At 37.1% G+C, this 26,244-nt stretch overlaps 1 pseudogene; it reads left to right on the forward strand.

The window, feature by feature from the left end:
• The first annotated feature begins 24,046 nt into the window (after positions 1-24,046).
• On the forward strand, positions 24,047-24,612 carry LOC105862743 (low molecular weight phosphotyrosine protein phosphatase pseudogene; annotated as a pseudogene).
• Positions 24,613-26,244: the final 1,632 nt, after the last annotated feature.

Consider the following 26,244-nt stretch of genomic DNA (forward strand, 5'->3'; position numbering starts at 1 on the left):
TTAGAGAGATTGTTCATTCCTCTTGACTCTTTTTTCTCCATTTCTGATTGATTGGGTTAATTCAAAAGCCTTGTCTTCCAACTCTGAAGTTGTTCCTTCTCCTTGGTCTAGTCTGTTAAAACTTTCTACTATATTCTGAAATTCCCGAAGTGTCTCATTTCCAGAAGTTCTATTTTTCTTCTAGTATCTCTTTATTGAATTTTCCATTCATGTCCTGAATTGTTTTGTTTCCAACTTTTTCATCAATCCCCTTGATCTTATTTTCCATCCATATTCTGAATTCCATATCTTATATTTCAACAGTTTCCTTTTGGTTGGAGTCCATTGCTAGAGAACTATTACAATACTTTGGGGGGTGTCAAAAATAGCCTATTTTTTCATGTTTCCAGAGTTTTTATACTGATTCCTTCTCATGTGGAACATCTTCTCTCAGCTCAGGACAGCTTTGTAGTATGCCTGTTCTCCTCTGCTGGCAACTCTGTGGCTCAGTGAGGGTGGGAGAGGTCCCTGGATGGTGCTCTCAAGTCCTACTCTGGAAGATTGACCAGGCAGGAGAGGGAGGAGCAGATGCACTGTGAGCCTTTAACACTCCTGCTCTCCTGTGTCTCTCCATTCCCCAGTGGTCATCACAGGTGGTCAGTGGGCCTGGTGGACACATGGTGAATGGTTGGCACATGTAGCAAGAACATTCCTAATTTTGGCGTTGATGTTGATATGTTCATTGCTATTACCAAAAAATGCAATTGATCTTTCAAAACATATTTACTGAGTCATAATAGTTGTAAACATTTTGGAGATGATACTTTGATACATGCATACTATGTGTAATGATCAACTCAGGGTGATTGAGATATCTATCACTTCAAACATTTATCTTATATGTTGGAAATATTTCAATTCTTTTCTTTTAGCTATTTTAAAATATATAATGCACTATTGTCAACTGTTGTCACCATACTGTACCATTGAACACTGTTTCTATGAAAGCAGTTGTATGAAAGAAATGCTATGATGTCTGGGATTTGCCTCTAAATAATTGTTGAATTGTTTTTATTCCTTCTAACTTTATTTTTGTATCCATTAACCAATATTTTTTCTTCCTCCCTTCTACATCTCCCCTCCCCTACATTTTCACCCTCTGGTAGTGAACAATCATCTCCATGAGATCCACTTTATTTAGCATTTGCATGAGTGATACCACATGGTATTTGTCTTTCTGTGCCTGTCTTATTTCACATAATGACCTCCAGTTCCCTCCAAGTTGCTGCAAATGAAAGAATTTCATTTTTTATGGCTGAATAATATTTCATTGTATATACGCACCACATTCACTTTATCACCTCATCCATTGATGGAGATTTAGTTTGATTCCCTATCTTTGCTATTATGAATATTGCTGCAATAAATATGGGAGAGCAGATATCTCTTCAATATGCTGATTTCCTTTCCTTTGGATATATGCCCAGTAGTGAGATTTCTGGATCATATGGTAGTACTATTTGAGGGTTTTTGAGGAATCTCCATACTATTTTCCACAGTGGCTGTATTAATTTATACTTACACCAACAATATATGAGTATTCCCATTTCTCCATATCCATACCAGCATCCTTTACTTTTTGTCTTTTTGATATAGCATTCTAACTGGAGTGGAATGGTATCTGTTTAGTTTTGATTTGCATTTCCCTGATTAATGAAGTTGACATTTTCTCATATACCTGTTAGCCATTTATATGTCTTCTTTTGAGAAATGTCTATTCAGATCTTGCCCATATTTAAATCTTATAATGAAATGAAATAAAGGGATGTGGCTAAATAAGGGAAAAAAACATGTAAGTTGAAGGTATGCTCCAAGAATTCACGAGTTCAAACAGCCTGCACCAGGATGGAATCCTTGCAGTGATCTATGAGAGCACAGTGCAGTATAAAGCCTTCATCTTCCCTTCCTTGCTATGGGCACACAATACAGCAACGAAACACTCCTGTAGATTAGGAGAGCACATCCCATTAGAAAACTCCAGGCCAAGCAGTAACCAAGCACATAAGTTGCTCCTATATAATACAGAGGACACCAAACAGAATTATTCGTGGAAATTAACAGTGAAAATTTTCACATAAAATTACTGAGGATTTGTGACTTCCACAGTGATTACTCAACTATCAAGAGTTTTCACAATCATTTTTCAGTTTGTTCCAAGCAGCATATTATTAAATAATATAAAAATATTTTGTTTCAGTGACATAGGAGAATTCTCATTCTCTATAGGAGAACTGTCATCAGGAGAATCCCAGATGAGACCAATTTCTGTTACATTAAATGAAACCACTACTCCCTAGCACCCCAAATTCAGGGGACTTATAAGGTCTTTGTATAAGCACATACACACACATGCCCCACCTCTAAGCAAAACTATCTTGTAAATAGAAAGGTAAATGTATCAGGCCAGAGACTGAAAGAAACCAAGCCAAAACTCAAGGAGCAGATTGTGCATATAACAAGACAGATAGTGTTTCTCTTTTTAGTTCTTTCCATGTACAACTTAAATATTCCCACTGAGTCATGAATAAAATGCATATACACTCAAAATTAAAGCATAACAATATATGACACATTACTAATCTACATGCATTTGAATGTAGGATGTAATAATGTCCTGTATCCATTAAGATGCACTAGTATAGCCTCAGCTGAAAAATAACTTTCTCGATGACTATGTATTCTTTGTAATTATCCTACACAGGAAACTTAAAAAACAGCTAAAGTGATTATCTTTTTTTCCCAGTGAGCAAATACCCAGGAGAAAAAAACTACAGAAGACCATTGTTAAGGTAAAGCCCTTATCACACTTTAAAAGGGGTTTGGCTCCAAAACGCCAGACCAGAGACACCACCAGTGAAAACATCTCAGTAAGAAGGAGGAGCTTGCTGATGATATGATCTTATATCTAGAAAACTCCAAAGATTCTGCCAAGAGATTCCTGGAACTGATAATTTCAGCAAAGTTTCAGGTTACAAAAATCAATGTACACAAATCAGTAGCATTCTTATACATCAACAACAGTCAAGCTGAGAATCACATCAAAGACTCAATACCTTTCATAATAGCAACAAAGAAAATAAAATGCCTAGGAATATATTTAACCAACGAGGGGAAAAACCTCTACAGGGAGAAATATGACACACTAGGAAAGGAAATCACAAGGATGTAAACAAATGGAAAAATGTCATGCTCATGGATCAACAGAATCCACATTTTTAAAATTTCTATACTACCTAAAGTTATTTAGAGATTCAACACAATCCCCATTAAAATACTAATATCATTTTTCACAGACCTAAAAAAAAATAATTGTATGCTTCATATAGAACCAAGAAAGACCTCACATAGCCAAAGCACTATTGAGCAAAAAGAACAAATTGGGAGACATCAATTTACCAGACTTTAAGCTATACTACAAGGCTATAATATCCAAAACACCATGGTACTGGCATAAGAATAGAGACATAGACCAATGGATCAAAACAGAGAATCCAGATATAAAACCAGCCTCATATAGCTATGTGATCTTTGACAAAGCAGACAAAAACATACAATGGGGAAAAGAATGCCTATTCAAAACTGTGCTGGGAAAATCAGATAGCCACAAGTAGAAGAATGAAACAGGATCTGCATCTCTCACCACTCACAAAAATTAATTCATGATGGATAACAGCTTTAAACCTAAGGCATGAAGCTGTAAGAATTAGAAAAGAAAATGTTGGAAAAACTCTTACAGACATCAGCCTAGGCAAAGAATTTATGAAGAAGAATCCCAAAGGCAATCACAGCAACAACAAAAATAAATTAAAGGGACCTGATCAAACTAAAAAGCTTCTGCACAGCCAAAGGGATCAACTGATAGAGTGAACAGACAACCTACATACAGAATGGGAGAAAATATTTGCATGTTATACAGCCAAAAAAGGGCTAATAACCAGAATCTATGAAGAACTCAAGCAAAATGACAATTAAAAAAATCAAACAACCCTATTAAACAGTGGGCAAAAGACATGAAGAGAAACTTTTCAAAAGAAGAAAGACTAATGGCCAACGAACAAATGAAAAAATGCTCAACATCTCTAATCATTAGGGAAATGCAAATAAAAACCACAATGAGATATCATCTAACTCCAGTGAGACTGGCTTTTATCAAAAAGTCCCAAAACAACAGATGTTGGCATGGATGTGGGGAGAAAAGAACACATATACACTGTTGGTGGGATTGCAAACTAGTATAACCTCTATGGAAAATAGTATGGAGATACCTCAAAGAACTAAAACTAGACCTAACATTTGATCCAGCTATCCCCACCATTGGGCATCTACCTGAAGGAAAATAAAAGTCATTTTATAAAAACGACACTTGTACTAGAATGTTTATGCCAGTACAATTCACAACTGCAAAGATGTGGAACCAATCCAAGTGCCCATTAATACAAAAGTAGATTAATAAAATGTGGTATATGTATACCATCAAGTACTACTCAAACATAAAAACACTCAGGAACTAATACGTTTTATAATAACCTGGATGGAACTGGAGACCATTCTTCTTCTAACTGAAGCATCACAAGAATGGGAAAACCACCACTACATGTAATCTCTATTAAATTGGAACTAAATGATCAACACTCATGTATTCAACAGAAATCAAGCAGGTGGGAGGGAGGAAGAAGGGATGGGTAAACTCACCCCCAATGGGTACAATGCACACCATCTGGGTGATAGGCACACTTATAACATTAATTCAAATTACACAAAAGCAATCAATACACATAACCAAAATGTTTGTGCCCTTGTTATATTCTGAAATTTAAAAATATTATCTGGCATTTTAGTTACTCTCCATTTTTTCCTGCTTACTGACTTACTTCTTCAATGTTTCTCACTTAAAGGGAAGCTTTCCTTGATCTAAAGTTCTTTTTCATTCAATTTGCATTTGCCCTTTTTAAACATAGATTATAAGGCAGTACATTGAAGTAGAATGCACAGGTTGCTTACAGCTAATACCCAAACCTGAAAACCACCCCTGCCAGTTACTGTCCAATACTGGCCAGGTCATCTAACCTCGTAGTTCTAGGTCTTCCACTTGTATATGGAAATAATAATATTCTAAATCTCATATAATTATCTTTCAAAATTTTAATGTACATAAAATCTATGTGTTTTTATATTTTGAATATATGAAATGGATGGGAGAAAAATCTACATTTTTATTGAATGTTTTCTTGAATGCATTGAATACAATATGGTGGCCTAATCCTCTAGCTTATGATTTTATAATCAAAATATAAATATACAATGACAACCATACAGAGGCAACTATGAGTATTTTGAAGTGGATGAAGAATATGCAATTAAGATTTTAGTGATGGGTGGTCAGCCAGGTGGTTCAGCAGGCTGATAAGGAAGTCCACAGAGGGCAAAAATGTGGGATGTACCAGTTGTGTTATTTTAAACAAGCCACTTCCCTCATTTGTCCTTGATGTTATATCCTTTCTTACCTAAAAATAAAATTGTTGGAGTCAATGCTCTTATAACAAGCTGATAATTCTCTGCTTTTGTATTTTTCAAGGGTTCATTCAAGAGCCTTTCAAAAACCATCCTTGATTTTCCATTAAAATTCAATTTGTTGATTTATGTATTTTGAGATGAAACTTTAGAGATCATTTTAAGAAATCAAAAGCTCTATTTTTTGAGACATAGTTCTTTGAAAAGTCTGATCCATTGGGTACATACTGGTTTTCAAATTTGGTTGCTGTTTCCTTTAAAAATATATAAATTCCCTAAGATAAAAAAGTATTCCTGCATGGGTTCACTTTGAAGACAGATCTTTTCAATATCATATTCTTAAAATGGCAAATTCATCTTTTAGCTGATCTAAAGAATTCAAAGGAAGTTAACATATGCTTTTTTCAAGATCATAAATGTTTCTTTTTCACACAATGATCAGAAGAAAATCTTGATTGCCAAAAATACTTTTAAAATTCTACTATGTATGTATAGATGGTGGGAAAAGAAAAGGTCAAAGTCATGAAATTTTTGACAAGATAAAATAGATGAAAGAATACACTTTAGATTCATAGTAGTTGTGGTCACCACGTAAACGTTAAGTGCCCAAATTAAATGTCATCAGACTCTTGGGTCATCTCTTACTTTAGAGAGTTGCCTTTCTTTTTTGTAGGATTCATAAAAGAAAGCCAACACCTCAAAAGGTTCCTTGCTCTGAGTGATTCTTTAGAAGAAAATACGTAAGAGTAGGCTCACATTTTTAAGAAAGATAACCAAATCTATAAAGAGAAGGTGGAACCATCAGATGTATTTGTAGAAGTGAATTTCTAAGCTCCAAAAGGCAAATTCTTTTCTACAAGAGCTATTGTTATAAAAAAAAACGGGTCTCCTAGGTGTAAACTTGTTTAGTTCTGGCTCATAGTCTAAAATATATGTAAAGGCAATTGGGCAAAATCTGAACATTAATGTTTGAGGATATTAAGGAATCACTGTTGATATTAAGAAATCATTTATTAATTTTTAGGTGTGATTATAGTAGCTCCAATTGTTTTAAAATAAAAACTTTGTTTTTAGGAATATATACTGAAGTACTTATGAAAGAAATGCTATGCTATCTGGGATTTGCCTCAAAATAATTCCCAGGTGGGGGAATGTTGATAATCATTCAAAGCTGAGTGATTGGCCACATAAGGGAACACCATGATCTCATTTTATAGACATCTGGAAGTTTTATTAATAAAAATATTCTTTATAAATATTATCCCTTCACTAATATTTTTACTTGTGACAAATATGCTCCAATTTGAAAACCTTAACTATATTCAATGACTTCCATCCTTTAAGTTCTAGACAAGAATAATTATTGAATACATCATTCTTCATCAAGCAGCTTACCAGTCCCTGTAGGTACGCTGCAAGAAAGCACCTTGCTTTCACCTTTAGAATTAGCATATTTTCACATCATCTACAATATGATGTACTTGCATGTATATAGTATGGTTCTAATACTATAAATCACAACTAATTTGACTAAAAAATATTTGTATATAAATGTAGGTGTATTCTAGGATCTCTACAGGTATATGAAATCATATTCTTGTATAAAGAAATGCAAGAATACAAATCCCTGGGGAAAAATTCCACCCAAAATGCATTAACCATAAACCCTCACCCCTGAACTCTACTCCACCTTTTCATTTCATCATCTGTTAGGGTAAAATCTCTGAAAGAGACAATACTATTACCAAGAACTTTCTACAAGGGTCTTATATTATTTTCTGATTCAACGTTGATGCTCCTTTTGCCACTTGACTTCGTTTATTTTTTTCATGAGCACTAAAGGAAAATCACAGAAACAGAAGCAGGAGAGCTGCCCCTGCATTCCTGTGAAGGAGTTGGTCCTTTATAGGAATGGGTCCAGTGGGGAACGTGATGAAAATTTCAGCATGATGGACAGAGCGTGCTGGGAAAACATGGATAGGAAGGTTGTTTCAATCACATTTAGGCTGTCTTAATTCTTTTTCCCTCATAGTCAAATTCTGATTTCTATCCAGCCACCCTGAGGCTAAGCCTGTGTTCCTGTTTTCCTTCTTAACCATTTGCTTCCTATTTGGGGCTAACTATATTCAAAACTAAAGCTTGATGTTAAGCAATAAAGAAAATAAAAGGTAGTAGAAACAATCAGGGAAATAATTAAAATTTAATATAGTCTATATGGTACCCATCTACATAAGAACTTTGAAATTGTAAATACCATCAAGTCATTTCAAAATGTGCGATTTTCTTCATATTTTTCTCTAATTTACTTAAGGGCCCTCTACCTATTTTGAATGCTGTCATGGGGAAAATCCTCCTGGCTACCATAGCACACTGAAATATTAAATGAAAACCAAATAGAGGCTGGTCTTAAAGTTGAACTGAAAGTCTCAGTATTTCATTGGTATCTTTAATAACTATATGCTATAGTTATACTTCTTCATTTCAAATAGGTTAATTCATTATGCCCATCTAACATTTATGAATGGGAGAAGGAAATCCATCATTCACTTAGCTCATCACCTGCTCCATTTTGCATGCAATGTAGCCTACAAAATTTTACATGTTATTTTCATTTCTCCCCATGTTGCAAGCAACTGCAGGAAACAAACTGTTGGGATGCATCATGTAATCAATATCTTGTACATTAAAACCTCAGCATCTCTCCATGCAGCCGTGGAACATTTAATCACTGTCAGGAGCCCTGTGTAATTCTAGGGTGTGACAGTGCGCTCCTCAATAAATATTTTATGCTTCTCTTTAGAGGTTTATTTCTATTACCTCTAAAATACCTGGGAAGTGGTCTTTTTATTGTTCTTTCATTTTGCAAACCCTGGTAGTGGCCATTAGTATGGTGTTTATCTTCTTCCTTAGAATGAATTTGATTTTGTGACTCTTGGTCTAACATATAAATATAAGGAAATATTTATTTTGGCCCTATATCTGTTTCTAAAGTGCCCCATAGTGGTTTTGTCTTGCAAAGAGTGTTTGAATAATGTTTGAATTATTAACAGCTCCTCAGAGGAGTTCCCATAACGGTTCTGTTGTTTAAGGGTGTCTTGTCAAATTCATTTTTAAAGGTAGAGTAATGAATACGGAAAGAATGAATCTGGTCTTTTCACAGACGTTTTCCTAAATGCCTATTAGACTCCAGCAAACAAATAAACCTAAAACCACACAAAGTAAAAGTCAGCTTAAGTCTAACTTGCCCTTCGATTCCAAGTAATGCAATAGTAACCAAAAACAACCAACCTCTTTTTTTCACTCAAAATTTACTTTCTAAGACCAGAGCTCTCAGTAGGGTTAGCATGTGACTAACAATCACTGCTGTAGGTGCACAGCCACACCTGGCTATTTGTGATTCAGTTTGAATTTTTCTTTATAATGAGAAAAAAGAAAAACAGTTTCTGAACTTTATTCCTTGATTTTAAAAACCCACATAATTATTTTACCTGATAATTATTTGAAGGTAAATAAACTAAAATGGCTGGTGTCCTTCAATGCTGTTCTCTTTTTTGAGCCCATTTGCCATACACTAAACAGCTGGATAAAATACAAAGCACCTGATTCATTAAGCTGGAAACATATTGTCCATACAGCAGGATAGGATGGGAGTTTACTACACACACTCAGGGAAGACACACTTTATAACATAAATTTGCAGCTTTTAACCTGGAAAGTTAACAGCAAAGGCAATTCTGCTTTACTCTGTTTCCCTGCAAATCCAAAAGAAAAGCAATATCTACTTTGTTACAAAACAGAGCAGGCAATATTTTATATTGCCATAGTCAATTATGTGAGGCTGTGTAACCTTTTCCAGCTATTATAGTCTTCAAATCTTTCTGTGCTAATGTTGCCAACAATACAGAAGCAGCTTCAAAGCGTCTCTGCAGTGTTAGAAAGAGAAGACAGCTGGCACAGCTTAGACACTAAGCTGAGATGACCAGATTTCTAATTTATAAAACTGGGACAGCACACGTCAGGGGAACATCATCGGGGGTTTTGTGAAGGTGTATCTCCAGCTATCTCCCTTTGTCAGGTAAAGGCTTGTTTACTGAAAAAATTCTAAAAGGTTTTGCTGAGAGAAAGAGGAAATATAAAACCTTCAATTAAGAACAATGCTACCATATTAAATATTCAAACTCAAAACAATGTTGTGCTTCATAGTACAGATTTGAGAGAATTCTGCTATCCAGGTAGACTGAGATGCCTATGAATTCATCGGTCTCACCTTCAAAGCCCATCAGACCTTGGACACAACAAAACAGTCACTAGAGGAAGGGATACAGATGTAAAAATCGTGGACTTACAATTGCTAGTAACTACCGACAACTTTCGGGTTATTTTGACAATTAGGCTCCATCTGATGTATCTCAGGAACTATAGCATAACTCCTGGTAGTACCAGAATATCAACCTCTGAGAGGAGGAGATGGGATAACTTAGACTGAAGTATGCAAACCCCAGACATCAACCTGGGGCTGGGGATGGGAGTCCACTATGGGCAATTGAGAACATAGTTTGTTGTTACATTAAAAAATTCACACTGTCTCCTGGATCGACTCACTAATTTTTCATTATGCTTATAGACTCCTATTTCCAAACATGGTCCCATCTAATACTGTCTTTGATTTTTCACAACTTGGGAGAATGATGTTAGTTTGCCCATTTCAAAGAGGGAACGTAGTGTCAGAGAAGCAGTGTTGACTTGTCTGAGATCACAGCTACCAAGCAGAATTGGGCACAGCATTCTGATCTTCTAACACGTGGGCCAAGGCTCTTTCTTCTAACTTGCTACAAGAGAATTTGGGGAAGAATAAATATTAGCATTGCCAATCTGCAATTCTATAAGGCATCATATTTCACATTTTCCCAGGGGAAAGCAGTGGGAAATGCTGATAAATTGTTTATGAATTAGAGCAGAGATTTCATGGCATGATTTTGAGCTGTTTAAACCATATTGCTTTGTTCTTACAAACACATTACTTACAACTTATATAACAATTCCCTAGATCTTTAGGGAAAAAAAGGAAAATGTAAAATATTCATCATGAAACGTACTAAAAGCTCAGCATTAAATGGAAGTGCCTAATGTGGTTGTGTGTAAGCTCTGCGATATATTAATGTTCAAAGGCCTAATTGAGGAAATAACTCTAAAACAGGAGATAGAGTCACAATGGGGTACCAAAACAGATAAGCTTTTATTTGGCTCTCAATAGTAAGGTTTTCACAAGATGTAATGAAACAACCAAGATATCATGGCCTGAGAGTGAGAGACTTTCCAGTTATGACATGATGGAGAATCCTCTTTAAGAGGATTCTGACACCTTCATTTTTGGTTTTGCACACAGCTGGTGGACAGGGCCTCAGCCAACACATCAAAGCTTCTCCAACGTATTGTGCTTTTGACAATATTACCACCATTCTGTGAACATCAAACAACAGAAATACGAATGTTACGTTGAAACTGGTTGTGCTTTCACCTACAAATTGCCAGCCCCGTCCGGAAACAAAGCTCTTAACTTGGTAAAATGAGTGAATCTTTTAAAGAATTGTCTTTGTTCTTCCATCTCACATTTTTGTGGCCTTCAATAAAATGATATATCCTTGAAGTAAAAATTACCCCCCAACTTCAGTTATGTGATATCAAAGACACAATTCATTGACATATATATGTATTCCATATATCAATATGTGGAAACACAATAGCAAGTCTATGAGAAAGAACACAGAATACTAGTTTTGCCAAATCCTTGAGCAGGAAAACAACTGTTACAAGTCTCCATTAATATGAAAAAGTCATCACAGTTTATTAGCTAGTCCACTAAAAAATAAATAAAATTCATTTGGCTATGATTATTCAGGTTGGTTCTGCACATCTCATTTTCCTCAGCATCCTCTTCCTTCTTCACCGATCTATGGACCACCCCCTGAATTCGAGTTCTTAACCCTGTCTGGACAGTTTTTTCATCCCATGCAGGATTCTTCAGTTTTAATTAGAATGTGCTGACATAAATGTCTGAGGCTATATGTAGCATCCACAAGTTCAACACTATTACAACAGGGTGCGATTGCCAGTCTATAACTGGGATGTGAAAATTTTGCTTACTTCACAGATGAACGCAGATTCTTTCCCTGGGTCCCGGTGGGTATAAACTGAATAAGGGAACTAGCTAGAATGATATCAGAGGGAATTGTTCAGATTTTTTTTTTATCCCATTCCCTTCTGATAGCCACATTTTTTGATATTTGCATTTTTCATCCCATCCCACTAGATTCTAATGTCCACAACTTTATCAGTCTCTTCGCCGGAACATTCCACAGCTATCTAAGCAGACATTACAACTACCTCAGCACCTACATCAGCCACTTTTTCGTCCTCCTGCATTTGGTCATGGGAGGCCTAAGGGATCCTTCTCCACCCCTCGCTGCCTAAACATAAAATGTTTCCATTTCTATTCTCCTGTTGAAGCACAATGCTGAAACAACGCAGGAAAAACCCTTGGCCCATACTTACATTTCAAGCACCAACCAGCATAATTTGGAGGTGAGGTCTCAGAGCCCCAAAACAGGTTCTATCACTGGAGGCCCAGCCAGATGCATTAAAGGCATCTAAACCATCCTGACCTCAACTGTGACTCTCTCTCCCTTCTCCACATCAAGAGGATTTTAAACTCCTTCTATGCAGAAAGTTGATGAGCACAGTGTGTGGGTGGCATGTAGGCGAATTCAAGGACATCTGCTCAACTTAAACAAGGGGATTTAAAAATTCGTCCAATAATGCCCTTTACGTACACATTGCCCCTTTCAAACTAAATTCATCTCCATTACCCTGGCGAAATGGATTCCACAAACTGCAGAGAGAAAAGACCAAATTCATTCTTGAATGTGGAGCTTTCTGATGTGCATTTCCTGAAATTGAAGGATTTTCAAGTATAATTTGTGTTACACCTGTTATTTCTCCTAATACCTAACACTCAGTCGATTGCAACTCTGTTCTCCAAAACCTACATGGCCCTTAGGTCTCAAAAAGTATTTTATCTCAAGGCAATTACTTCTGCTGTGGACTACAAATATCTACTTTGAAACTTAAAAACTGAGAATTCCTTTCTCTTCATGTTTCTGTGGTACCACTATTCAGTGAGCAGTGAATATATAAAAAAGAATAAAAAAAGTGTGGAGGAAGATAAACGGTGGCAGGAATTACTGATTTTAAGAAATTGACAAAGTGTTCAGATGGTGCCTTCACATCATTGCATATCCTGTCTTAAAACATCTTTTGTTGAACAATCGCAGTCTATGCAACTTGAAGGTCACATTTCAGTCAAGAAATTTCAACAAGTATAGCATCATCTCTTTTTTAAAATCCCAAATAAGTCATTTGCTCCCCACTGCCTAACAGAAGCCTCATTGCTCTTGTGAGATCCTCCTCCCTGTGCACCACTCACCCACATACAAATTGCCTGAGAACCACAGGTCTTACCTGTGTCCAAAAATTAGCAAAGAGATGTGGTACCCTAATGGGTTCAAAGCTGCTACTGTTTCTCTTTGCCACACGGCGTGGCTGTTGTGAGTGATCCTGCATCATCCGGCGTATGGCGCTCGTCTGCTGATGCCAGGTTGCCCTCTCTGGTCCAGGTCCCAGAAAAAGCACAAGGGGGAGCCCAGGGTGGGTGCAGAAACTTCAGTTTGCTTTATTTCACACTCTCATGCTCAAGTGGTGATCCTCACAGTACAACCACTATGCTAAGGCGGCTGAATTGAGAGCATTTTCCAACATCAGTTGTGTTGGAACCACTTTACTCTTTGAACTCTAGGTCCATGCCTTGAGTGTCAGTCACCATCCTAGAGTCACAGTTTACTTAAGGGAAATGTATTTCAAGGGATTTCATTCTTTTTCTTGCCACTGCTTTTCAGCTAGTGCTACCATAATTCACATTGACAGGTCTCCCAATTGGTCCTGGGAAGAGTTTTGGTAACTTACCTCCCTAAAGATTTTGAGTTCGTAGTGTAAACTGATCCATTTCCTCCCCCCAACCCCCACCATGATCATCTTCATAAATTATAGGTCCCAAAAATGGCATTCCAATAAAGGCACGGGAAATGTTGGTCGCACCAAATCCCAGGAAAATGGCTGCTAACCTGCCAACTTTTGCACAACCTAGAGAAATGTTTAAGTAACATTTTCAAGGATAAAAGTTGGTCTTTTTCTCAACACATAATCACAAAGTGAAGAAAGTAAAAGTTTGGACATATTATAAGGTTGGAAAAAAACCCTATGGAAAAGTTATGTGAGCTTACTAAGTGTATATGTACAGTCATACAAATAGCTACTCCTAAACTTGCCCAGAGAGAATAATTTATGCTAATTGAGAAGCTAAGAATTCTGAATTCCATTTATCTTGTTATCATGTAAACCTTCTATTAAATATTTCAAAAATCATTTCTAGCCTCATACCCTGGTGCCCCAGAATGTCTGTTTTTCCTACCCACAGCTGTTTGTGATTTCTCTTAGTTTAGAAGTAATGTGTATAAACATGCATCAAAGCCCCCTTCTTCTTCATGAAAACTCAAATGTTTAGTACCATCAGCTGGTCTGAAACATAAGCCAGGACCATGGGGAAAGCATTTTTCTAGGTTTTCCAACTACAGAGGACAAGGAATATTCAGGACAAGGAATACACTAAAAACTTACTTGATGTGGTAACAAAATATCTCAGGCTATTTGAAATTAGGAAGAAGTGCTACAGCTCAAACATTTTGATGCTCGTTTTTAATTTTAAAATATTAAGGGGGTACAAATGTTTTTGCCACATGGATAGCTTTTGTAATGCTTGAGTCAGGGCTATTAGTGTGTGCATCACCTAAGTAGTGTTCATTGTACACGTTAGGTAGATTTTGCTCCTCCCCTCTGCTCCCCTCCCTGCCTGATTTCCAATGACTATTACTTCCCTCTGTGCACATGTGTGCCCATCAGTTAGTTCTGATTTATTGGAGAGTACATGTGGGACTTGATCTTCCATTCTTGAGATGTATCACATAATGGTCTCCAGTTCCATCCAAATTGCTGCAAAAGACATTAATTCATTTTTTATGGCTGACTAGTACTCCATGGTAAACATATATCACATTTTGTTAATCCACTCATGAACTGATAGGCACTTGGTTTGATTCCACATCTCTGCAATTGTGAATTGTGCTGCAATAAACATTTGAGTGCAGGAGTCTTTTGACAAAATGATTTCTTTTCCTTTGGGTAGATACCCAGTAGTGTGATTGCTGAATTGAATGGTAGGTCTACTTTTATTTCTTTAGGAAATCTTCATACTGTTTTTCCATAGAGGTTGTACTAATTTTCAGTCCCACCAACAGTGTATACACATTCCTTTCTCTCTGTATCCACACCAACATCTATTATTTTCTGGACTTTTTGATAAAAGCCATTCTAACTGGAGTAAGGTGGTAGCTCACTATGGTTTTAATTTGCATTTCCCTGATGATTGGTAACACTGAACATTTTTTTATGTTTGTTAGCCATTTGTTTATCTTCTTTTGAAAAACTTCTGTTCATGTCTTTTGCTCACTTTTTAACAGAGTTGTGTTTTTTTTCTTGCTGATTTGCTTGAGTTATTTGTAGATTCTAGATATTAACCCTTTACTGGATGTATAGCTTATGAATATTTTCTCCAATTCTGTAGGTCAAACCTTTTGATACTCTTTCTCCTTCCCAAAAGAAAAACTCTTTTCAGTTCAGCAAAGCACTAAATAAGTATTTTATGGTAGGAGTGCATGAAAGCTTGACTTGACATCTTAAAGGAAAACTGCAGGACAAGGAGAATGTCACAGGGTCACAGGAGAAAAAGACTTGAAGCCTATACTTTTAGAAAAGGGATAAGTTATTTGAAGCAGTTGTGTATTGTTTACGCATTGACTGCTGTTTTAGTCCAGTCGGGCTGCCATAACAAAATACTACAGAGACAAGGTAGCATGTAAACAACAACAGGAATTTATTTCTCGCAGTTCTGGAGATGGGGAAGTCCAAGATCAAGGTTATTGCAAGGTTTGGTGTCCAGTGAGGGCCTGTTTCCTGGTTTACAGATGACTCCTCCTTACTGTGTCCTCCTCCCATAATAAAAAAAGGACAGGAAACTTTCTAAGGTCTGTTTTATAAGGGCACTAATCCCATTCATGAGGACTCTGTCCTCTTGACCTAATCCCCCTCCCAAAGACCTCGCTTTCTAATACTATCACACTGATGATCAGGTTTCGATGCACAAATCTGGGGAGGGACACAAGCATCCAAGTCATTGCTACTACATTTGATGATACTGTTTTGCATCACCTCCTACATGATAAGTATTCATATCAGTGTGCTCCTTGGATTCCCAATACCAGTCATTTTGCATATCAGGGACATATCAGTTGTGAGGAAATAGCCTGCACACAGTCACTTCTTGACCTCTATCATGCATATTGCCATTTAGTTACAAATATCACTTTTGGTAAAAAAGGAAACTAAAGTTCTTTACAGACCATATAATTAGAAGAGAAAAAAGTAAACAAAAAGAGCTGCTAACCACTATAGCATTGGAGAGAAAAATATTGTTTGGACATCTTGGTATTTCCATAGCATTCTTCTCATGAGAACAATTCAAACAGTAGAAACCCTCTCTTCACCACTACCACACAAACCTTCCTTTCTTGGCCTACATTTCACTGAAAGTTTTGCCTCTAGTTATCTTGCTGCAAGCCAAGAAAGGAAGAGGCATCATCTGAATTCATGCCACTATTTCAGTAATGCGTCATTTTTATGTTTTAAATATTAAATATGCTAAATGGTCTCTGAAAAAGGGAGACTGTATATTGCACTATACTTTTTATTTTAAAAAATATGCAAAGCCAATCACTCAGTGAGAACACTGAAATAGTCCTTCATTTACCATGCTCCCTAAGAAGAGGTTTTTTTTGTTTTATTTTGTTTTGTGTTTTTGGACACACACACAGAGAAAACCTTCTGGCTCTTGTATTATTCTCATGGAGTTCTGTTTTTTCAGATCATCCTATGTCTGCTTTTACAGAAGTCACATAAACAACACCCAGCCTCACTGGAAAATGATGGAAGCTTTGTCAGCAGAACTTCATGAAAAAAGCCTCTCTTGCTGAGAAAATAAATAAAACATGATTAAAAAGTCGAGTTAAGGTCTATGAAGGCACTTCTCCATCAGAATCCTACACGTGCACAGTGGTTTGCCTGCCTCAGCTGCTGAGGGGCTGAGCCATGGACCACAGTGCTATCCCTCTATCACCAAGTTTTTACCTCTGTGTCCCTCTGTGTCTGTCTGTCTGTCTGTCTGTTTCTCCCCCCCCCTCATTATACCACCACAAAGTTCAAATTCTTTGTCGATATAATCCCAAGTTGAAATAAAGTTTTGGTAGAAGAAAAGGTATGACTAAATTAAGTATAACAAAAAGTCCTTTAATAAGAAACTATTAGATTCACTAAAGTAGTTATTGTGATGGGGAGAAAATAATGCATTTGTACTAAGTTACAAAAACTCTCGGGTACACTAACATCCAGATGACACCATTGACCAAGAAACCTTTCTTGACATCTTGGAACTTGCTCATAATCCTATTGTATACTCCTTAGGGAAGTTCAATATTTAGTCATCATGATAGAACTTAGTTTTAATGTATATCATTGAGCCATAATTCTTCTCTCAGAGAATAGAAACAAGACTGTTTTTCCCTGACGTCCACTTTCCCTGTCCCACTTGGTAATGTGCAGGTTCCCACTGCAATGCTAGGGGGACTGATTAGGCATTCGGGACACCTGTGCTCTGACCATTTTTCCTTCTTCCTCCAGGCTTCTGGCTGTGTTTGATGGGCAGCGCCAAGATCAATGGCAGATCTGCATGGTTGAGTGGGGCTTGCTGATTCTGTGGCTTGAGATATCTGAGTGCAACAAAGAGTAAAAACTGCAGAGCCTAAGAAATCTTCAGTGTTTCTAGTTCTCTGCTGCCCTAGTTAAACATTTAGGGTGAATTAACTGACACATAGAATAAAATCAGACGCCTTTCCCCCCATAATTGGTAGAGATTACACGTCTGAGAATTCAGGGTCTAGCCCAAAGCCCAACACACAGAAAGGAAACATGGTAAACAATTTAACAAATGAACATGCAGAAGCTAGCTAACTAACTAGTTACCTAGAGAAAAGTATTCACATTAGCAAAGTTCACTATTCAGAGAGTTTGGGTTGTGGTCACATAAAGAAAGCATTAGAGCTATTGAAGACTATGCACTAAGGCTATATGATAACAGAAACACTTAGGAAACAGGATTCTTCCGTTTAGAATAGGAAGATGTACAACGTCAACCGTTTTACTAATTTAGTTTCTTCGTTCTATGTGCTTTTCTCTCCCAATTGAAAGCCATTTTCTACATTGCAATCGCTTCAAAAGCAAACACCACACTACCCCTTTTGGGTTAAGCCATCTGCAAGATTAAATTTTTAAAATGTGAATTAGATTGCTAGAAACTCTTTCTCACTCACTCTCTTGATATGGATATATACAATAATTATGCAGTTAGCCATTTAAAATTATTTCCATTTGATTAAGTAAACTCAAAGACTATATTTAGAGATAAAGCCTTCAGGAAGGTAATTAAGGTTAAATGAGGTCATAAAGGTGGAACCCCAATTTAATAGGACTGGCATCCTTTTAAGAAGGGGAAGACATCAAAGCACATGTGTGTGCGCGCACACATACTCTCTCTCTTCTCTCTTTCTCTCTCCCCCCTTGTGACCACAGAGGAAAGACCATGTGTGGACACAGCAAGATGGCAATCCTCCACAAGCCAAGAGGAAAGCCCTCACCAGAAACCAACCCTGCCAACACTTCCATCTTGGACTTCTAGCCTTCAGAACTGGAGAAAATAAATTACTGTTGTTTAAGCCACCCAGTCTGTGATGTTTTGTTACAACAGCCAGAACTGAATAATACAGTAGTCAATGCATGCCTTGGAGCTGGGAAAGAATGAAACCATTTTTGTAACACATTCCTATAAAGAGAATAATGATGCATCCTGTTGTATAAGAAATAGGATCTCAGAGGCATTGTTTCCATTTACAGCAGAAACACATTAAAAATAAGACAGTAGCAAGACAGACTTCTTATTCTATACTTGGCTACTTTGTTTATGTAAGAAGGGAAATAGAATAAAAGTAGGCTTAGTTGTCTAGTTTGTTTTGACTTTAGTACTTCTGAATAAAACAGAAAGTCACACAACTAAGGTGAAAATTCATAAGTGTACAAAGCCAGGGCCAGAAAAATGGTCATCTTAGACATGAAATCCATTATTGGAAGATATAAAAATATTGAAGAAATTCAGAATGTCTCATTTAAACTAAATCTAAAGTTTATCTTATTATTTGTATATTTATAAATATTTATATTATTAACATATTATTTTAAATACTTGTTCTGAAATAAGTGAGGAAATGGTTCATGTGTTTAAAAAGAAATGTTGGATCTGTTGTTTTTTGCTGTTGAAAGCACAGGAAATAGCAGGAAATGGAATTCAACACCACATGACAAATTTAGGTATTGATGATTACACTGATGCTAAGAAAAACTCATCATCCCAAAGTAGGTGACAATACTCTTTCCCTAGAGAATCTTCCCTCATTCAGACATGCTCTGACTGCAAACCATATACTTAGCAGCTGTCTTTTTTATCTATGGACCAGATTTTGTTGGTTACACATAGTGTTTTGTACATTTATAGTTATACTTTAGTTTTATTTAGTGTTTAAACAATTGGGTGCTTTCACAAAACCCTAGATTTTTGCCTTCTCAAGAAAAAAAAATCTGGCAACTATTATTAGAGTTGAACAGAAATTTTTCCTTTATCTGGGCATGACTCCCCAATTCCCCATAAATTTAATCAGGACCACTTTATTAATTTTTGTTGCCTTTCCATCTCTTCCAGACATTTTCATGTATAACCACTACTTTAATATTGGGAATTTTTTTTTAAAAGACAACCAGTGTCTTGTTCATCTCTGCCCATTAATACTTTTCTTCCTATAAACCAATCTAACTTTAGATTGCAACATCTGGATGACAACAGGCATAGGCTGAAGTAGGGAGGGGAAGAACTAATATAATCACAAATTTGACCCTGAAAAGCACAACCCATGCAAGAAAATTTGTAAAAGAGTAGAAGACAGAAAGATGGGCCATAATGCATAGATTTTAAATTTGTATATGCTCCCTATATATGTTCAGTGTCAGAGAACATGAGATGGAATTAGAAGAACATACTGCCTTATTCATAAAGCTATGTATCAGATAAAAACCTACTCAATCCTGGGGTTTGAACTAGAAAATAAACATTTCAACCTACCATCCAGCTCTAGAAATTGGAGAAGGGCATATTCAACAGCACCTGAATTGATACTGAGTGAGGCCAAGGCCTCAAATACCAAGTCCACATAGATCTCATCAATCTCTCCTGATATGAGAATAAGTGAATAAAAAGGTAGAGAAATACAGGTGAGGCTCACCAAAAAAAAAAAAAATGCAGAAATGTGGAAAGGGAACATTATCCCAAAGATTACGAACACAGACCTAAATATAACCTAACACAAAAACCAGAAGATGGTCGGGCGCAGTGGCTCACGCCTGTAATCCTAGCATTCTGGGAGGCCGAGGCGGGCGGATCGCTCAAGGTCAGGAGTTCGAAATCAGCCTGAGCAAGAGCGAGACCCTGTCTCTACTATAAATAGAAAGAAGTTAATTGGCCAACTAAAAATATATAGAAAAAATTAGCCAGGTGTGGTGGCGCATGCCTGTAGTCCCAGCTACTCGAGAGGCTGAGGCAGGAGGATAGCTTGAGCCCAGGAGATTGAGGTTACTGTGAGCTAGGCTGACGCCATGGCACTCACTCTAGCCAACAAAGCGAGACTCTCAAAATCTCAAAACAAAAACAAAAAACAGAAGAAATATCTACAAATGCTCAGCATGTTTTAAAGAGACTCAAGATTAGATACTCAGATTGTCATGCAACCAAGGCCACCATCCATCTCCAGAATTTCTCTCATCTTTCCAAACTGAAACACTGTTCCCATGAAAGAATAAGTCCTCTTTCCTTCCTCCTCCTCCATCTATGGCAACCACTATTCCAGCTTCTGTCCCAATGAATTCTACTACTCTAGGTATCTCATGTAAACAGAATCATATCATATTTGTCCTTTTGTCACTGGCTTACTTCACTTAGTTTTAAATGAATAAAATGATAAACTTTGTTTATTTTATCACAATAAGAAAAAGAAGATAAAAAACTCAAAAAATCACCTTCTTTATAAAATAGGAATAAAAAGTCATGAGGGGAGAATTAATCAATAGGCTATGTATAGTCTGTTTTGTGCTGCTATAAAGAAATGCCCAAGGTTGGGTAATTTATAAACAAGTTTGTTTGGCTCATGGTTCTGCAGACTGTACAAGCAGCAGAGCACCAGCATCTGCCTCTGATGAGGGTTTCAGGAAGCTTCCAGTCAAAGCAGAAGGCAAAAGGTAAGCAGGTGTGTCACTTGGTGAGAACGAGAGCAGGAGAGGGAAGAGGCAGTGCCAGGCTCTTCTAAACAACCAGCTCTTGCATAAGCGAATAAAGCGAGAGCTCACTCACTTTCTATTGCGGGAAGGCACCAAGTCATTCCCAAGGGATCCACCCCGAAGACCCAAACACCTCCCACCAGGCCCCACATTCAACACGGGGGATCAAATTTCAACATGAGATCTAGATGGGCCAACCATCCAAACCATATCGGTCTGTGCAGAAGAAAAGCCAACAAGAAAGAAGATGAGTAGAATAAGGGAGGATTGCAAATAAATCTTCAAATAGAGAAGAACATTAAATTTGGCATTGGTATTTGGTGATGGCTTGGACATGACACCAAAGGCACAGGCCATAAGAGAAAAAATTGACATATTGTACTTCATGAAAATTAAAAGTTTGTGCATTAAAAGACACTATCAGCAGAGCAAAAAATACAACTCCACGGAAAGGGAATAAATAATCGTAAATCATACATCTGACAATGGATGAATATCCGGAATATATAGAAAATTTTTATAACTCAACAACAAAAAAACAACCTGATTCGAAAATAGGAAAATATTTTAAAGACATTTCTCTACAGAAGATATGCAAACGGCCAATAAGCCCATGAAAAATGCTCATGATTCATCATCAGGAAAATGCAAATCAAAACTACATTGAGATACCACCTCATACCCATTAGGATGGCTAATCATAAAGAAACAGAAAATAAGTTTTGGCAAGGGTGTAGAGTAACTGGAATGCCTGTGCACTGCTGGTGGGGATATAAAATGGTACCACTGCTATGGAAAACATGGTGGTTCCTCAAAAATATTAAAAATAGGATTACCATATGACTCGGCAACTCCACACCTGGATATAAACCCCAAAGAACTGAAAGCAGAGTCTCAAACAGATATTTGTACACCAATGCTTACAGAAGCATTATTCACAATAGCTAAAGTCTGGAAGCAACTCAAGCAACATCCATCAGCAGACGACTAGATAAGCAAATTATCGTGTGTATATATACAATGGAATATTATTCAGTTTTAAAAAGAAACTCTGACATGCTGAAATATGGATGAAAACTTGAGGACATTATCCTAAGTAAAACAATTCACAAATACTACATGATTCCACTTCTATGAGCTACATAGAGTTGCCAAAATCATAGAGACAGAAAGTAGAATGGTGGATCCCAGGGGCTGGACGGGGGGAATGGGGAATTATTGCTGAATGGGCACAGAGTTTCAGTTTTACCAAATGAAAAGAGTTCTGTAGATGGATGGTGGTGGTGGTTATACAAAGATGTGAATGCACTTAGTGCCACAGAACCATACACTTAAAAAATGGTTCCGGTAGTAAATGTTATGTTATGTATATTTTACAATTAAAATAGTAGAGAAAAATTGATATTGGAAGTAATATACAGTTAAGCTGCTTCTGTTAAAAAAAAATATGGAATCTGGGATGCAGATGACAAACATGAAATAAACCAGTAATGTGTGGAAAGCGTTGTTCTTGGCATGTAGCTAGTGCGGCAGAAGAGGCAACCATGATCACATCTGGGGGAGGGAGGCATCAGGCCACCTCTGGAATTAAATAGACAGTGGGAAGACATGAAGATCACACAACTCAGAGCCTTCCCGAGAATGAGAATATTCACAGAATACCACCATACCCCACGCCAAGTCAATTCAAACAAAACAGATGAACCACAACGATTTTAATGGCAAAGATTATTTAACAACAACAAAAAAAATCCACAGCATAGGCAAAAATAAATAAAAGAGGTTACCCGATGAGGAAAAGAATGTTTTCCTATTTATAGTTTTTCTTTTATGCTAAATGCCATAATACAATATGACAATATGTACTATATTTAAGGATCATTCCTTTCACAAAATACTGAAAAACTTCCTTGAGCCAACCAAGAAAGAATCAAAACTGAGAACTCAAGAACAGAAAAGTTAAAATTAAAATTTGTTAAATTGAAAAGAGGAATGTAAGGGGTGAGGGTGTCCAACAAACACCTGTAATACTTAATCTTTGTGTCAATTTGACTAGGCTGAAGGGCTGCCCAGTTAACTGGTAAAACATTGTTTCTGGGTGTGTCTGGGAGCTGTTTCTGGAAGAAATTAGCCTCTGAATCGGGAGACTAGTAAATAAGATATCTGCCCTCACTGGGCATCATCCAAGCCAAGCCACTGAGGACCTGAATAGAACAAAAAGGCAGAGGGAGGGCGAATTTGTTCTTTCTTTCCTCGATCAGGGACATCCGCCTTCTGTCCTCTGTCGTTAGAACTGGTGCTCAGACTTTCAAACTGGGACCGAACTGCACCGCTGGCTCTCCCAGTTCTCCAGCTTCCAAGCGGCAGATAGCGACTGTCAGTCACTCAGCCTCCATAACTGCATGAGCCAATGCCCACTGTACATCTCCTCTTATATAACCATCCACGTATTTCTATATCCTGACTGCAGTAACAATCACTAAAGTCCTGCTGGGCATCTTAACTTTCAATCGCCAAAACAGACTGAATTATCCACATTAAGGAACCTAAAACTGTGAACCAGTCGATGTCCTCTCCCACACCAGCCCCTTCATCAGCATTTAAAGCAACATAGTTCACTATGACTGCCGTTTCTCAGTGTGGGAATAATCTTGTTAATGAATGCAAAACGTTCCTCCAGAAATGCTTTCTGCCGCCACAAGTATGCCACAAGATTCGAACTTAAATTAGAAAGTAGGACTCATGGCTAAAGTGAATGATCATACACAAGGGTTTATCCGATTCTTCTCTCTACCCCTGTGTGTGTTTGAGATTTTTGCATAACCACACGTTTTAAGTCCGCATGAGGCCCAGCGTGGCCGTCAGCACCTCTGTGCAGGAAGTCGGCAGAGCAAGTGCCCAAAGTCATGCCTGTGTGTGTCTGGGAAATATCCATCAGCCACCCATTGCAGAACCAGTTTTCAGAAAACGTGTAACCGATCAAAATGTTTCAGAGAATCGGGCCCGCAGCAGCGGTGCTGTTTCAGGTGGGAACCCAAGAGCCGCCTGAGAAATCATGGCATCCACGCAGCCCAGGAAGCAAGACAGATTACCAAAGACGACTTGACCACATTTGATTGTGCACTGTGTATGGATGAAAGCAATCTGAGAGACCTGAATAGAAAAAGCAATCGAGTGAAAAACTGCAAAGCTAAAATTGAACTTCGTGGGAGCTATGATCCACAGAAGTGACTTAATATTATTGAAGATCCTTATTGCAAGAATGGCTCCAATTTGGGGACTGTGTACCAGCTATGCGTCAGGTGCTGCAGAGAGTTCTTGGAGAAGGCCCACCCATGCTGGCTCCAGCCCTGTTGCCACCAACACCCAATGCAGACCCTGAGGCTCTGCACGTCTCAGTCAGTGTGAAGTGCGGTAATGTCCCATAGCCCACAGCACCATCTCTTTCTTCAGTGGACTTACTGGTTCTTGTGTCGAAAAATAATTGTAGGTGGAAATCAGTTGTGTTTGGCAGAATAAATAAAAATCCCTGATTCAGACAGTTGATGGGGTATATGAAGTGTTCTTGGACTAGTCGAAGCTCTCACCTTGCCCCAATTACAAAAATAGTTGAACAAACATCATATAGAACATCAAAATAGAACACAGTGAAGTAAAAGATCACTTGAAGGCCCAGGTCAACATTTAAGCCTATTGAGACTTAGATGGTCTAATCTACCTCTTGAGTAAATTTGTGTGGCTAGTTTGATGAAGGACAGTGACCTCTGCCACCACCACCACCACCGCCGCCACCCCATCACCTCTCTTTTTGTCCCAGGGCATGTTACTGAATAACAATAGCCCCCTTCCTAGGAGCTCAGACTCTAGATGAGAAGTGTTTTCATTCACACACACCCATAGTGCACACTCGTACATTTAAAAAATAGGAAACACAGAAAGATTTATGGACTCAATCTGGAGCACCTTTAATACTTCTTGATTTTTATCTAGTATATTCATGAGCAGGCCAGCTTATTTCCTCTCATTTAAACCCAAATTCATATGGCTACATATCAGAAAAAAATAGTTTTCAAAATAAACTGGGGAATTACAAAAATGTTTAAAGTTTTTAGAGAGGAAAAGGATACATTTGAAGTAAAAAAAATCAAAACAAAACTCTAAAGATTGAAAAGCTTTCTGCATGACTTTAAACCAGTTACCTTCCCAAAATTTTTTGTGAAAGCTCAAGTTAAGTAATACAAGTACAGGAAAGTCTCTGTGAAAGTTTCCACTCATTTGACTAAGAAATCAGATTGAACACAAGAGGACTCTTCCTATAAAATAATTATAAAAGAACATTTGGCAAAGTGAAGGTAGCCAATTTGTCCTTCCAGGTACGAAATGCTGGTAAATTGTGTGATCCTTTTCCTCAATCATAAATGTTATGATTACATAGTGAAGAAAATACTTTAAAAATGATATTTAAAATGATGTATTAAAAAACAAATTATACTTAAGAGAAAGATGCTGGAAGGAAATTTAAAACTTTTTAAAGAAGATTTTATTGAATACTGCAGTTATTAATATTTCTCTTCTATTTGTCTGTAGTTTCTAAATTTCCTTTAATAAAAATTGTAACATTTATAATGAATAAATTATTTTAATATCTTAGCTCTCTTCTTCTTACCCTGCTCTCTTGGATATATTTGGAAAGCAAAAGATTTTTTTAGTGAAGATGATATTATATTTTGTTATTTATTCATATTCTGTCTTATTAAAAATAAAGGCATTCTCTTTGAAAATAATTCAGTATTTAAATTAATTGGGTATGAACATATATTATCACCAACCTGATTTTTTCTAAATACAAAAATTTTACAAAAGCAACTAAGAACCTCAAAATGAAAATAGCATACATTGAGAATGTTGAATTTTTATGGATCAAAATTTATAGTACCATGAGCCACCGAAGGTTTATTTTCTGTGTCTCCCTTTTATTGTTTTGGTGCCCGTTTGTTATTGAAATTTTAATAATTTTTCTCTTTAAAACCTCTCACTAGG

Source organism: Microcebus murinus, chromosome 17 (assembly GCF_040939455.1).
Source record: "Microcebus murinus isolate Inina chromosome 17, M.murinus_Inina_mat1.0, whole genome shotgun sequence".
Lineage (NCBI taxonomy): Eukaryota > Metazoa > Chordata > Mammalia > Primates > Cheirogaleidae > Microcebus > Microcebus murinus.